The sequence below is a fragment of the Euprymna scolopes genome, chromosome 6 (genome assembly GCF_053919585.1).
Source record: "Euprymna scolopes isolate OS-2025 chromosome 6, ASM5391958v1, whole genome shotgun sequence".
NCBI classification, from domain to species: domain Eukaryota; kingdom Metazoa; phylum Mollusca; class Cephalopoda; order Sepiida; family Sepiolidae; genus Euprymna; species Euprymna scolopes.
This window is the reverse complement of record NC_136487.1, coordinates 20426785-20439284: the sequence shown is the minus strand read 5'-3', so window position 1 is coordinate 20439284 and position 12500 is coordinate 20426785. Positions and strand designations below refer to the sequence as shown.

Sequence of the window (12500 nt, the reverse complement as noted above, 5' to 3'; positions counted from 1 at the left end):
TCCAATTCAAATAGATTGGAGATGATGCTTGTCAAATAAGAGATGTGCAATTATTTTCGATAAATGATAACGAAGGAGCAAACATTTGAAGAGTAAATAAAAGTGGAAAGTTAAAGAGTTCATGGAAAACTAAGCCAAAAGTGTTGCTGGTTTTATTAATTCAACTCTCATTTTTTAAAAGGGATACAATTCAAGAGAGAATACAAAATAAATAAAACAAAAACAAGACAGAAACTGTCTTCACTTACAAGAAACAGCCGCAATAAAAAATATGAAATGGACCAAAAAATTGCTACAACGAAAGGAAGGCACTTTAAAGGTACCTGCAACCAGACTTTAAAAAATCTGCTTACCCTACTAAGGGCAAGAAGGAAGGAAAATAGCATACACACATACACAGATATATATTGCGGTTCGTGTCTAAAAAGTAATTAACAAACAAAAAAGAAAAAAAATCGCAAAGAAAAACATTAAAGGGTTGTTAAAACCAAAACGAATTAAAAAAAAAAAAAAAAAAAAAAAAAAATATTTACAAACAGGAAAAAATATACAACCACATAAAACCGCTCCGACGAGAGGCCAACCTAAAATAGTTTTTTTTCTTTTATTGTTTTTTTTTTATTTAGAAAAATAAAAAACAAACAAAAAAAAACACATAAACACCCAAAACCGTACGCACGAGTTAAAAAAAAAAAAAAAAGAGAGAGAGAGGAAGACGAAATCTAATCGTTAGTTATTATGAAATAAATTATGTTTTTGACGAATCCAAGATGGATACCCTTTGTACATTCGACAGCAAGATGGAGTCGCTTATGACATTGATAAAGAACTTCTCTCATTGAAAAAAAAAATAAAGGAAGTTTTATTTGTAAACAATTTTTTTAATTGGAAATACGGCAAATTATTTCAACGACGAAAATTAAACAAATAAAGAAATTTACGGAACTTCGGCTCGTTTCAAAATGTAAGTATGTTTTATTTATTTATTTTTTTGTATCTAAAACTTTGAATTAATGCTGCTTAATTAGAATTAAATCTATTTAAAAACAGAAAAATCTTTGGTGCTAGTGCACTTACTGATCCGCGTTATTTTTTAAAACGTATTTCCAAATTTAATTAAAGTTTAATGTTTTTTTTATTCAATTGTAAGGTTAAAGTATAGATTATGTACAAAACACCCTTCATGTTAAGAATGTTTTTTTTAATAATAACGTTATTATTTCAGCACAGATCAATAAGTGCATTAGTACCAAATCTTTTTAACTAATGAACTTTTTAATTAATAAAATCCAATGTTATGACGAAGAAAGAGATTGTTTATATTCGCCATGTTTAATAAATAAATGAGAGAAACTCAATTCGTATTACTAAAATTAATATCAGCCGAATAATGGCAATAAATTTCTATTAAAATTGTAAAAATATGAATTTCAATATAAAAATATGAGATCAATTTACCTGAGTTTTCGGATATATCTTCGTTTTGTGACAGGTACGTACACCATAACGATGTTTTTAGCAATAATAAACTAGACAAAATACTATTAAAAACCACCGAATATATGTCAAGTTATGTCACGGTAACATATAGTGAGCGAATTTCTAACAGTATTTTGTCTAGTTTATTATTTATTACACCTTTTTCCAAACTTACCGTGTTAAAGAGAGAATCGGCCGCCATTTTGAATTTTCCAATAGATCGGTAAACACTGTATGCTTTTCGAGATCGGTAAACACTGTATGCTTTTCGAGCTGGATAAACATGTTAAATTGAATAAAAACACGAAAATTATATCCAGTTTGGTAGAAAAGTAACTTATCTTGCCTTTGATAACATTTATTTGTTATATATTTGTTTTTTGACAACTTTTTCAAATCTATGTGTACAGTAATACAAACCCAAAATCTATTTTCACGAACCAAGCCCAACTTTCACGCGTGCGTCAATTAATAAAATAATTTTATTTTTGTTTTATGGAGACTTTTGTGTTGCCACACTGAACTTAGGGTTAGTGTTTTGATAACGAAGGGCATATTGTATTTTTTGTTTTGAATTGTTGGGTCTTCTTGACGGAGAGGGGACATATCGATTTTTTAAGTGTCATTTTAAGCAAAAACAATATTAGCTAACTGTCGTGTCGAAAATAGTAATATATCCAAAAATTACGAAAATTAATCGAGTAGAAAGTTATTTATAATTAAAAATAATTTTACAGAAAATTGAGGAAACTTGTATTTATCGTAGATGTTTTAGAGTAAACAGTGAAATTTTCGGACAGGGGAGATAACTCAGTGCGCATATTTTGCATTACATCATAATAGCGTCAAACTTTGGTAGCCTATAACAGATATTTTTTTACTAAAAGCAAAATAGCAGTTGGTTTATTTTTCGTAATTTTTGGATATATTATTATTTTCGACATGGCAATCGAGTAAGTAATGCTCTTTTTACTTAAAATGACATTAAAAAAAAATCGATATATCGCTTCTCCTTTAACAAGCACCGATTTTTTTTTTCTCGGGAAAATAAAATAAAATTATTTTTTGATTCGACAGAACAAGATACACAATTTTTTTATTTTTTTTATTCTGTATTGCTATTTTCCTCAAAGTCACGTTCGCAAATCGGTTCCCGTTAGATCACCGAGGTTAAGCAACGTTAAACCTAGTCAGTACTAAAATGGGTGACCATTTGTAAATTCTAGGTGCTATATGTGCTTATCTCGACATTGTTTCCAGTCTTCTAGCACTTCTCCTTGCCACCGGACTCGAGCAGTGCAGATTCAGAGGAGGTGTGATTGGGGATGCGTAACCTTTGCCTCACAATTACTTTCTTCGCGTATCTACCGTTACATGGGGTATTTGTTGTCTCTTGAGACTGGACGGAAGCGTCGATTTACAAAACGGATAAAAACTGACCGAGTTGACACCGAACAGTAATATCAACATTGACAACTTTTTCATTTTTGTTTTCGTGATTTAAGGTTAGGTTCAATTACCACTCCTCATTCCTTGATTGAATAATTTTGGTTAATGTGACCTGATTGTCCCAATGAAGACTCATCTGCAAATAGTGTTTATTCAGAAAGCCGTTCTTAACATGGGGAGGTTGGGGGGTGTTTATTCCGAAGGCCGTTCTTAATATGGAAACGTTTAGGGGTAATACCCCTAAAAAGCAACTCTTTGCAGGTAAGTTTTCTGTGGGACAACCAACCCACATTGACCATTTCTTCAAATCAGTAAGAGAACTTGATTTCATGTTTCATTTTTGATAATCTGCAATTAGTAAAGTCACAAAATTACGGCGTGAGTTCATTACGAGAAAAAAAAAACATTCAGTGTAAGAATTAAAACTTTTTAGTCTGTTTTTGTATAAATATTATTATATGAGGATTTTTTTCGAGTAAAAATCTACTGAAAAATACACATTTTGTAATGAAAAATACACGCTTTAAATATGTAAATATTAACTAAGGTTATCGAATATGTCCCAAAAGATGGTCATTTTGGATAACTTGTTATTCTTTAGCTAATATTACATATTTAAAGTGTGTTTTTCTCAATACGAAATGTGTATTTCTCAATAGATTTTAACTCGAAAAGATTCATCATAAAATAATTTTTAACAAAGTTTTCTACACAATTACGCAGTGATTTAGTGACTTTATCCTACAGTAAAATAATAATGGCATTATTTAGAAAGCTATATTTAATACAAACAGTTTTTTTAACTATACTTTCTCTAAACTATTTATTAAACAAAATATAACATAACATATTAACTAAACAATTTCATATAAAAATAGCGCAATCCGTAAATTGCATAAGTATTTCGTTATTTTTTATTTTTGTAGTTTTCATCTTTTATTTTTCTTGAGGGCTGCAATTTCTACAATTATTTTGATCCTAATCTAACCTTTCGGTTTTGCATTCGAGTGCTTAGTATCGTCCGCTTTTTTCTTACATTCTTTAAAATCGTAAACGGTTTCAGATATTTCCGGATTTTTCTTTAAATTACAATCGAAAGAATACTGAACTGAAAAATGCGCTCTTTTAATAAAAAACCAAAGACAAAAAAGAAGCTAATGACCAGACCTACAAAACATTAACCCTAAATCTTAATTCTATGGGACAATATAAAATAAAACAAATTATAATGCACTAAATGGTCAACAGAAAAAAATGATAATGTTAAAAATATCTGCTGCTTATTTAAAATTACACTTGATTTTTATAAAAATACAATATTTTCTATTGTGTACGTACTTGTCACAAAACGAAGATGTCATATTCCAAAAATCACGTCAATGCATCAAGTATATATTTTATATAGAAAATAATTTTTAACAAATTTTAGTGATTTTAATAATAAATCGTTAGTATCTCCATTATTCGAATCGAGTTTTCCACTTATGAATTTTAACTCATTAAAAAAAAAGAAAAAAAAAATCTAATGCCTCCCACCTTCCCAGTGTACCTCGTATTAAAAATTATCAAGTTGGACACAATCAAGTTGATCAGTTTATGTGATTTTTAGAATATGCTATATTCATTCCCTGGCGGGTATTTACATCAAAGATTTGTCTGTATTTTCTTTATTTATTTAAAATTAAGTTGAATTCTTAATAAAATTAAACATTTTTCTTCCATTTCAACTGCTAAATCTTTGTCAGAAAAAAGTTATTCAAAATTTGATAAATTCAATTAAATCTGTGTGGTCATTTTTAAATCCTTTTAGTCACTCAAGATTAAAAAAAAAATCTTAATCAAACTGAAATACACCCCGGAATTTGGGTAAATATTATCGTAAGCTTATAAATTTTTTTTTATGTCTGAAATAATCGACCATCTATAGAGGAAATTAAACCAATTTTGTAATTGGCGAAATCAGGCAAGTGAAATTAAGTAAAGAAAATTTAAAATAATAAAAAGTTTAATTTAATTTCCCAAAGTGAAAAAAACTATGGAGATTTTTAGATCTTTGAATTTTCTATCGTTTGGTAGCAGTTAATTGTTGTATCTTTGCTTCTTTTACTTCCGTTATTTTAACAAACAAAACTGCATGTTCTTCCAATGATTTTTCATGTAATGACACATGTGTTCATGCGGCTAAAACTGTTATCTTCAGTATTAATTATTAGTAATTGCCTAATAGTACCAGGAATAGTCGTATATAATTTTTGGATACTTTAGAACATCGTTGAAGACTAGTGTTTATTATTTCTTTGTCATTTCTGCAGTGTTGTTTTTTAGATAGGAATTCCAAGTTAATTCAATTTGTCATGGTATCTTTTGTTCATTAAATTGTTAGTAAACGTACAGAATAATTAACAACCCCCTCCTCATGTAAATAATAGTTTTCTAAACAATAGCGTTATTATTTCCGCACGATCCGTGAATTGTAAACGTCCCATTTCGTTTCACATAATGCTAAACGTACGCTAGCATAAAAAAGACCCATTCACCGAAACGTATATATCATTAAATAAGATTGTTGAAATATAACTATGTTGCATTCATGGCACGTACGTCTTTTCCCGATTTAATTTTTTTTTTGTTTTCGTATTTTTGCTTGGAGTTTATTAGAGAGCTCACTAAGGGAAGGCACTTGTTTCTTTATGACTTGTGATTCTATAATTTGAATGTATTCTCGTTTGAAAACATCCGATTTTAAAATCAAATTTTAGTTCGCCGTATTGCTGAACAATCACTTGTAAAATAAATGAATCTGACTAAAATGAAAAAACAAAACAAAAAAAAAAACAAAAAAAAAACAAATTGAATCCGTATTAATTTTTGGATGTTTTTTTTTACTTGTTACGTAAGGAATTGTAAACAAAAATCGTTACATTACTCAAAAATAAAACCAAGTAAACGCAATCGCTTTATAATATCTGTTTGTATTAACAACATTGACTTATTTCTATATTTATAATGTTATTTAAACTTTAATTTGTGTTGAGTTTATTGATGAACCCTGTGCACATACACGCATATATATATATGTGTGTGTGTGTGTGTATATATATATGTGTGTATGTGTGTGTGTGTATATATGTGTGTGTGTATATATGTGTGTGTGTGTGTGTGTATATATGTGTGTGTGTGTATATATGTGTGTGGGTGTGTGTATATGTGTGTGTGTGTATATATGTGTGTGGGTGTGTATATATGTGTGGGTGTGTATATATGTGTGTGTGTATATATGTGTGTGTGTGTATATATGTGTGTGTGTATATATGTGTGTGTATATGTGTGTGTGTGTATATATGTGTGTGTGTGTGTGTATATATGTGTGTGTATATATGTGTGTGTGTGTGTGTATATATGTGTGTGTGTGTATATGTATATATGTGTGTGTATGTATCTATATATATGTGTGTGTATATGTATATATGTGTGTGTATGTATCTATATATATGTGTGTGTATGTATATATGTGTGTGTATATGTGTTTGTGTGTATATATGTATATATGTGTTTGTGTGTGTGTATATATATATATATATGTGTGTGTGTGTGTGTATGTAGTTTGTCATCCTTAGAAGCGATACACAAACAGCAAAAGTTTAGTAACAGGTCCTTTGGGGGAAAAACTGAAAGTCAATAAATATTTTGTAATCACAGTATTAGTTAGGTTCCATATATTAATGTTATTTTTAATATTTATGTAGTGAGAATCAGCATGGCAAGAAACAAAAAAGTCTTCATATATTTTTTAAAACATTTAAAAATAAACAGTAGTTAAAAATAAATAGAACACTAAAATATTTGATTTTCCTTACTGACGTATTTTTTAACTTTCGGACATTACTTCAATAACGTATCTCACTTAACATATATTCTTATCATGATTCACGGCTTTACAAAAAATAAACGCGTGTTTTGTGTTCATTTAAAAAAAATATTTACAACACTTGCGTACAATTGTTTCGGTCCATCGATCATATATAGGAAGATAATAGTCTATAATGTTATAATGCACGCAAGCGTTGCAAATAAAATCTAAAGTTTCGAAATGTACAAAATCACCAGAGTCTATTATAAATGTTATGAAAGATTTGTAACTCTAGTATTGCCCAATTGCACTATTTAAATATAATTTTGTTTTATTTCATAATATGTTTAAATACAAATTATATATACACACACTTTATTTGTTTTTACATAAGCAGTAATATGTTGCTGCACAGTCATAAGCATGTTTCCGTCAGCTAGTTACTAGTAACTAGAGCCCTCTTCAGACAATACAGCTTGCTCTACTTCGGTATGGAGCACTCTTGTATTAACCTCGTTAAAGGTCATTGGTTACTTAACCTCTGGAAAACAATAACCTCAGATTATATATATATATTCATTTGAAACATGTTGGTTGTGCTAGATATAAAATGTTTATATATTTTAAGATATACATGTTTTATATTAATATTAATATTGTTCCAATACAAAGCAATTACATTTAGTCTTTCATTTTCGTTTGGAGGCGGTCTTTTTTTTTTTTTTCTTTTTTTTTCGCATAGTCATTTGAATCTATTATCGGAATTCACTATAAACCACAGAATTAAAAAGGGCAACTGTTTAATAAATAAGTATTCGAACTCCATGTAATTGATTACTAAAATATATGCCTTAATTCTGTGTTGTAGCACATGAATTCCGATGGGTATTTGTTTTCGTTTTACGATGTTTTCAATTCAAATGGATTGGAGATGATGCTTGTCAAATAAGAGCTCGACAACATTTTTTGATAAAGGATAAAAAAGACGGAGAACCTGTTTTGAAGAGTAAATAACAGTAGAAAACAAGAAACAAACAAGCAGCAATAACAAAAAAAAAATAAATAATTTACTGGAATAAAACTAAAACTAAACGAAAAGTGTCACTAGTTTTATTAATTGAACTCAGAGTTTTAAAAAGGGATACGACGCAAGTAAAAGAGAACATAAATTAATACATTAGTAAAAAAGAAACTGTCTTCACGGCAAAGAAACAGCCGTAATAAAAACATGAAATAAATCAAGTAGCGAGGGGCATTTAAGAAAATACTAAAAAAAAAAAAAACAACAAAAAACAACCCATAAAAAAATTAAAAAAAAAAAAATCAAATTTAAACCCGTTAAATACATCGTGAATATTTTGAAAAATATTTGACGTTTGTCATTTGAATTGTTCCGACTACACTTCTTACGTTGAATATTATTTAAACAACGTTAAATTGCATATAGATTCCCAAGTTCGACAAAATAACATAAAGGAGGTCGGAGGCTACATCGGCTGCAGTGTTGTGAAAATAACATTCGAGAAAAAAAACAGAAATCCGAATCGCACATCTTATTGTACAGCAACAATTCACCCGAAAAAATCTGGAATGCACATCGAGCGAAAACAGTGAAATATTAATATCAATAATGAGAGCGGCAGTAGCGTAATCAACGTAATTATATTCGCCATTTTGTCACATTTATCTCAATAGTTTGCCAAAACATATAAACTTGTGAAATCAAATACTATTGGATGCTTGGTGCATCTTGATTTTCCCATGTCTTGATGTGAAAACGTTTCTAATTAAGTATATTTAACATGACAAATCACATTCTTGGAATTGTAACAGAGCCAAACGAAAGCAACAGATGTTGAACACACAAAGTATTCGATATTCTCTTTATGATAAATTTATTTTCATCTTTTTATGAACACGTAAATATCCATTTGCCTGTGCTGATTAATTAACATCTCATTGAGTGTGCGTTTTACAAATGCATATATATACGAACAAATGTGCATCATGATAGTAATAGCCTGGCGAATCCTCACAAGAATGAAACACGGAATATTATGTGTAACTGATGTGTGTATGTATGTATATATATATGTGTACATATAACTTACTGTATATATATATATATATATATATATATATATATATATATATATAACATACTGTGTATATATATAACTTACTGCGTATATATATAACTTTGTATATATAACTTAGTGCGTATATATATAACTTACTGCGTATATATATAACTTACTGCGTATATATATAACTTACTGTGTGTATATATAACTTACTGTGTGTATATATATAGCTTACTGTGCATATATATATAGCTTACTGTATATATATATATAACTTACTGTACATATATATAACTTTGTGTGTGTATATATAACTTACTGTGTGTATATATATATATAACTTACTGTGTGTATATATATATATAACTTACTGTGTGTATATATATATATAACTTACTGTGTATATATATATAACTTACTGTGTGTATATATATAACTTACTGTGTGTATATATATATAACTTACTGTGTGTGTAAATATATAACTTACTGTGTGTGTAAATATATAACTTACTGTGTATATATATATATATATAACTTACTGTGTATATATATATAACTTACTGTGTATATATATATAACTTACTGTGTATATATATATAACTTACTGTGTATATATATAACTTACTGTGTATATATATAACTTACTGTGTATATATATAACTTACTGTGTATATATATATATAACTTTCTACATATATATATATAACTTACTGTATATATATATAACTTACTACATATGTATATATATATAACTTACTACATATATATATATAACTTACTACATATATATATAACTTACTACATATATATATAACTTACTACATATATATATAACTTACTACATATATATATAACTTACTACATATATATATATAACTTACTACATATATATATATATAACTTACTACATATATATATATATAACTTACTACATATATATATATATAACTTACTACATATATATATATATATATAACTTACTATATATATATATATATAACTTACTACATATATATATATATATAACTTACTACATATATATATATAACTTACTACATATATATATATATATATATAACTTACTACATATATATATAACTTACTACATATATATATAACTTACTACATATATATATAACTTACTACATATATATATAACTTACTACATATATATATATAACTTACTACATATATATATATATATAACTTACTACATATATATATATATATAACTTACTACATATATATATATATAACTTACTACATATATATATATATATATATATAACTTACTACATATATATATATATATAACTTACTACATATATATATATATATATAACTTACTACATATATATATATATAACTTACTACATATATATATATATAACTTACTACATATATATATATATAACTTACTACATATATATATATATATAACTTACTACATATATATATATATATATAACTTACTACATATATATATATATATAACTTACTACATATATATATATATAACTTACTACATATATATATATATAACTTACTACATATATATATATAACTTACTACATATATATATATATATAACTTACTACATATATATATATATAACTTACTACATATATATATATATAACTTACTACATGTATATATATAACTTACTACATGTATATATATAACTTACTACATATATATATATAACTTACTACATATATATAACTTACTACATATATATATATATATATAACTTACTACATATATATATATATATAACTTACTACATATATATATATAACTTACTACATATATATATATAACTTACTACATATATATATATAACTTACTACATATATATATATATATATATATAACTTACTACATATATATATATATAACTTACTACATATACATATATAACTTACTACATATACATATATAACTTACTACATATACATATATAACTTACTACATATACATATATAACTTACTACATATACATATATAACTTACTACATATACATATATAACTTACTACATATACATATATAACTTACTACATATACATACATAACTTACTATATATATACATAACTTACTATATATATGATGAGCTTCCGCCACAACAACTAAATTATTCGGAAATCCACACAGATGATTTTACTATAGTGGTGAAGTCTTTGTGTAGAACCTACTACATTTTTGGTTATTGCTGCTAATTGTTGTCGGTGCAGATGACTGCAACATGACAGAGTATACAGCGGACCGCAAATTTTTACATCAGAATTTCCTTGTCCTAGATGCATTTCTTGACGAAGACCTAGGGTGCATCCCTATCCGTGAATTAATGCGTCCACAGATACCAACCTGGGAATTTCTATGACTCGGCTCAGTACGTACATCGCCTAGACTTCCCAAATGGTCACCCTCTGGTACTGGCCAGACTCAACGTTTCTTAATTACGGTGATGTGGCGAGAACCAGCTTGTCAACGTGATTGTGCCATACTTTCTTTTGGAAATGTGGTACGATTATGAATATGTGCTGTATCAAATAATCTGTGAAATTTACTTTATGTATGAAAACAAAAGAGGGGAGATATAATATATGAGAAATATTTGGAATCAAGTCTCCCCTTGCTGCTATTTCAGATCATTTGTAACCATAGCAGCAAGATTTAGTCACCCCTCCATCAAAGTCAGAATTTTGGGGAAATATCAGATATTTATATATATACATACATATATGCATTATTTTGGACGAAACTACATGAAAATTTGCAGACGTTTTAAAAATATTACTATTCTATGAGTAAAATATTATGACAATTGGTAAAAAAGAAAACTATATTTTCAAACAAATAAAATATGCTAGCTTTGTATAAATAGTGTCTGGTAGACCAGCGTCAGTTTTGCGGCTTCGGTTGTCTCCCCTCTAGCCTTTCCAGGCCAGGAATAACATACTATTTATGCATACATTATATAAATCGAAATCGTTTTGATGCAAATTTAATGCTTTAAATGCAAAAAAAAACATATGCAATCCTCTATAATAAATGAATTTATTATAAAAAACTGAAGACCAAAACCGCCATTTCAATATTAACGGTGTTAATTAACAGCTGAGTTTATATTATTTGACAGATGCGCAGAACGAGCGGTTTACATGGCTCCAGAAAATTAATATGTATACTATAAATAATCTATGTAATATATATATATGTAATCTCAAAATCTCATATATATATATATATGTAATGTATATAATATCATATATATATTTATGTAATGTATATAATCTCATATATATATTTATATAATCTCATATAAATATTATATATATTTATGTAATCTCGCGTATGTATTATATAATCTCACATATATATATTATATATCTATATAATCTTGTTTATACATTATATATCTATATAATCTCATATATATCTATGTAATCTCACGTATATATTATATATATCTATATAATCTCACGTATATATTATATATATATATCTATATAATCTCACGTATATATTATATATATCTATAATCTCACGTATATATTATATATATCTATATAATCTCACATATATATTATATATATATCTATATAATCTCACATATATATTATATATATATCT

At 26.8% G+C, this 12500-nt stretch overlaps 1 protein-coding gene and 1 long non-coding RNA gene across 2 annotated transcripts in view; both read left to right on the top strand.

The window, feature by feature from the left end:
• The window catches only part of LOC145277558 (uncharacterized), a 109822-nt gene extending 109296 nt beyond the window's left edge, over positions 1–526 (top strand). Inside the window, exon 2 of the long non-coding RNA XR_013868155.1 lies at positions 1–526. This exon is cut by the window's left edge and continues 445 nt beyond it. This is a non-coding gene — a long non-coding RNA (uncharacterized LOC145277558).
• A 68-nt stretch (positions 527–594) lies between these two features.
• LOC145277557 (uncharacterized) overlaps positions 595–12500 on the top strand; it is a 43141-nt gene continuing 31235 nt past the window's right edge. The window contains exon 1 of the mRNA XM_080129030.1: positions 595–964. The gene's annotated coding sequence lies outside the window, so the exon portion shown is untranslated. The remainder of the gene's footprint in view (positions 965–12500) is intronic.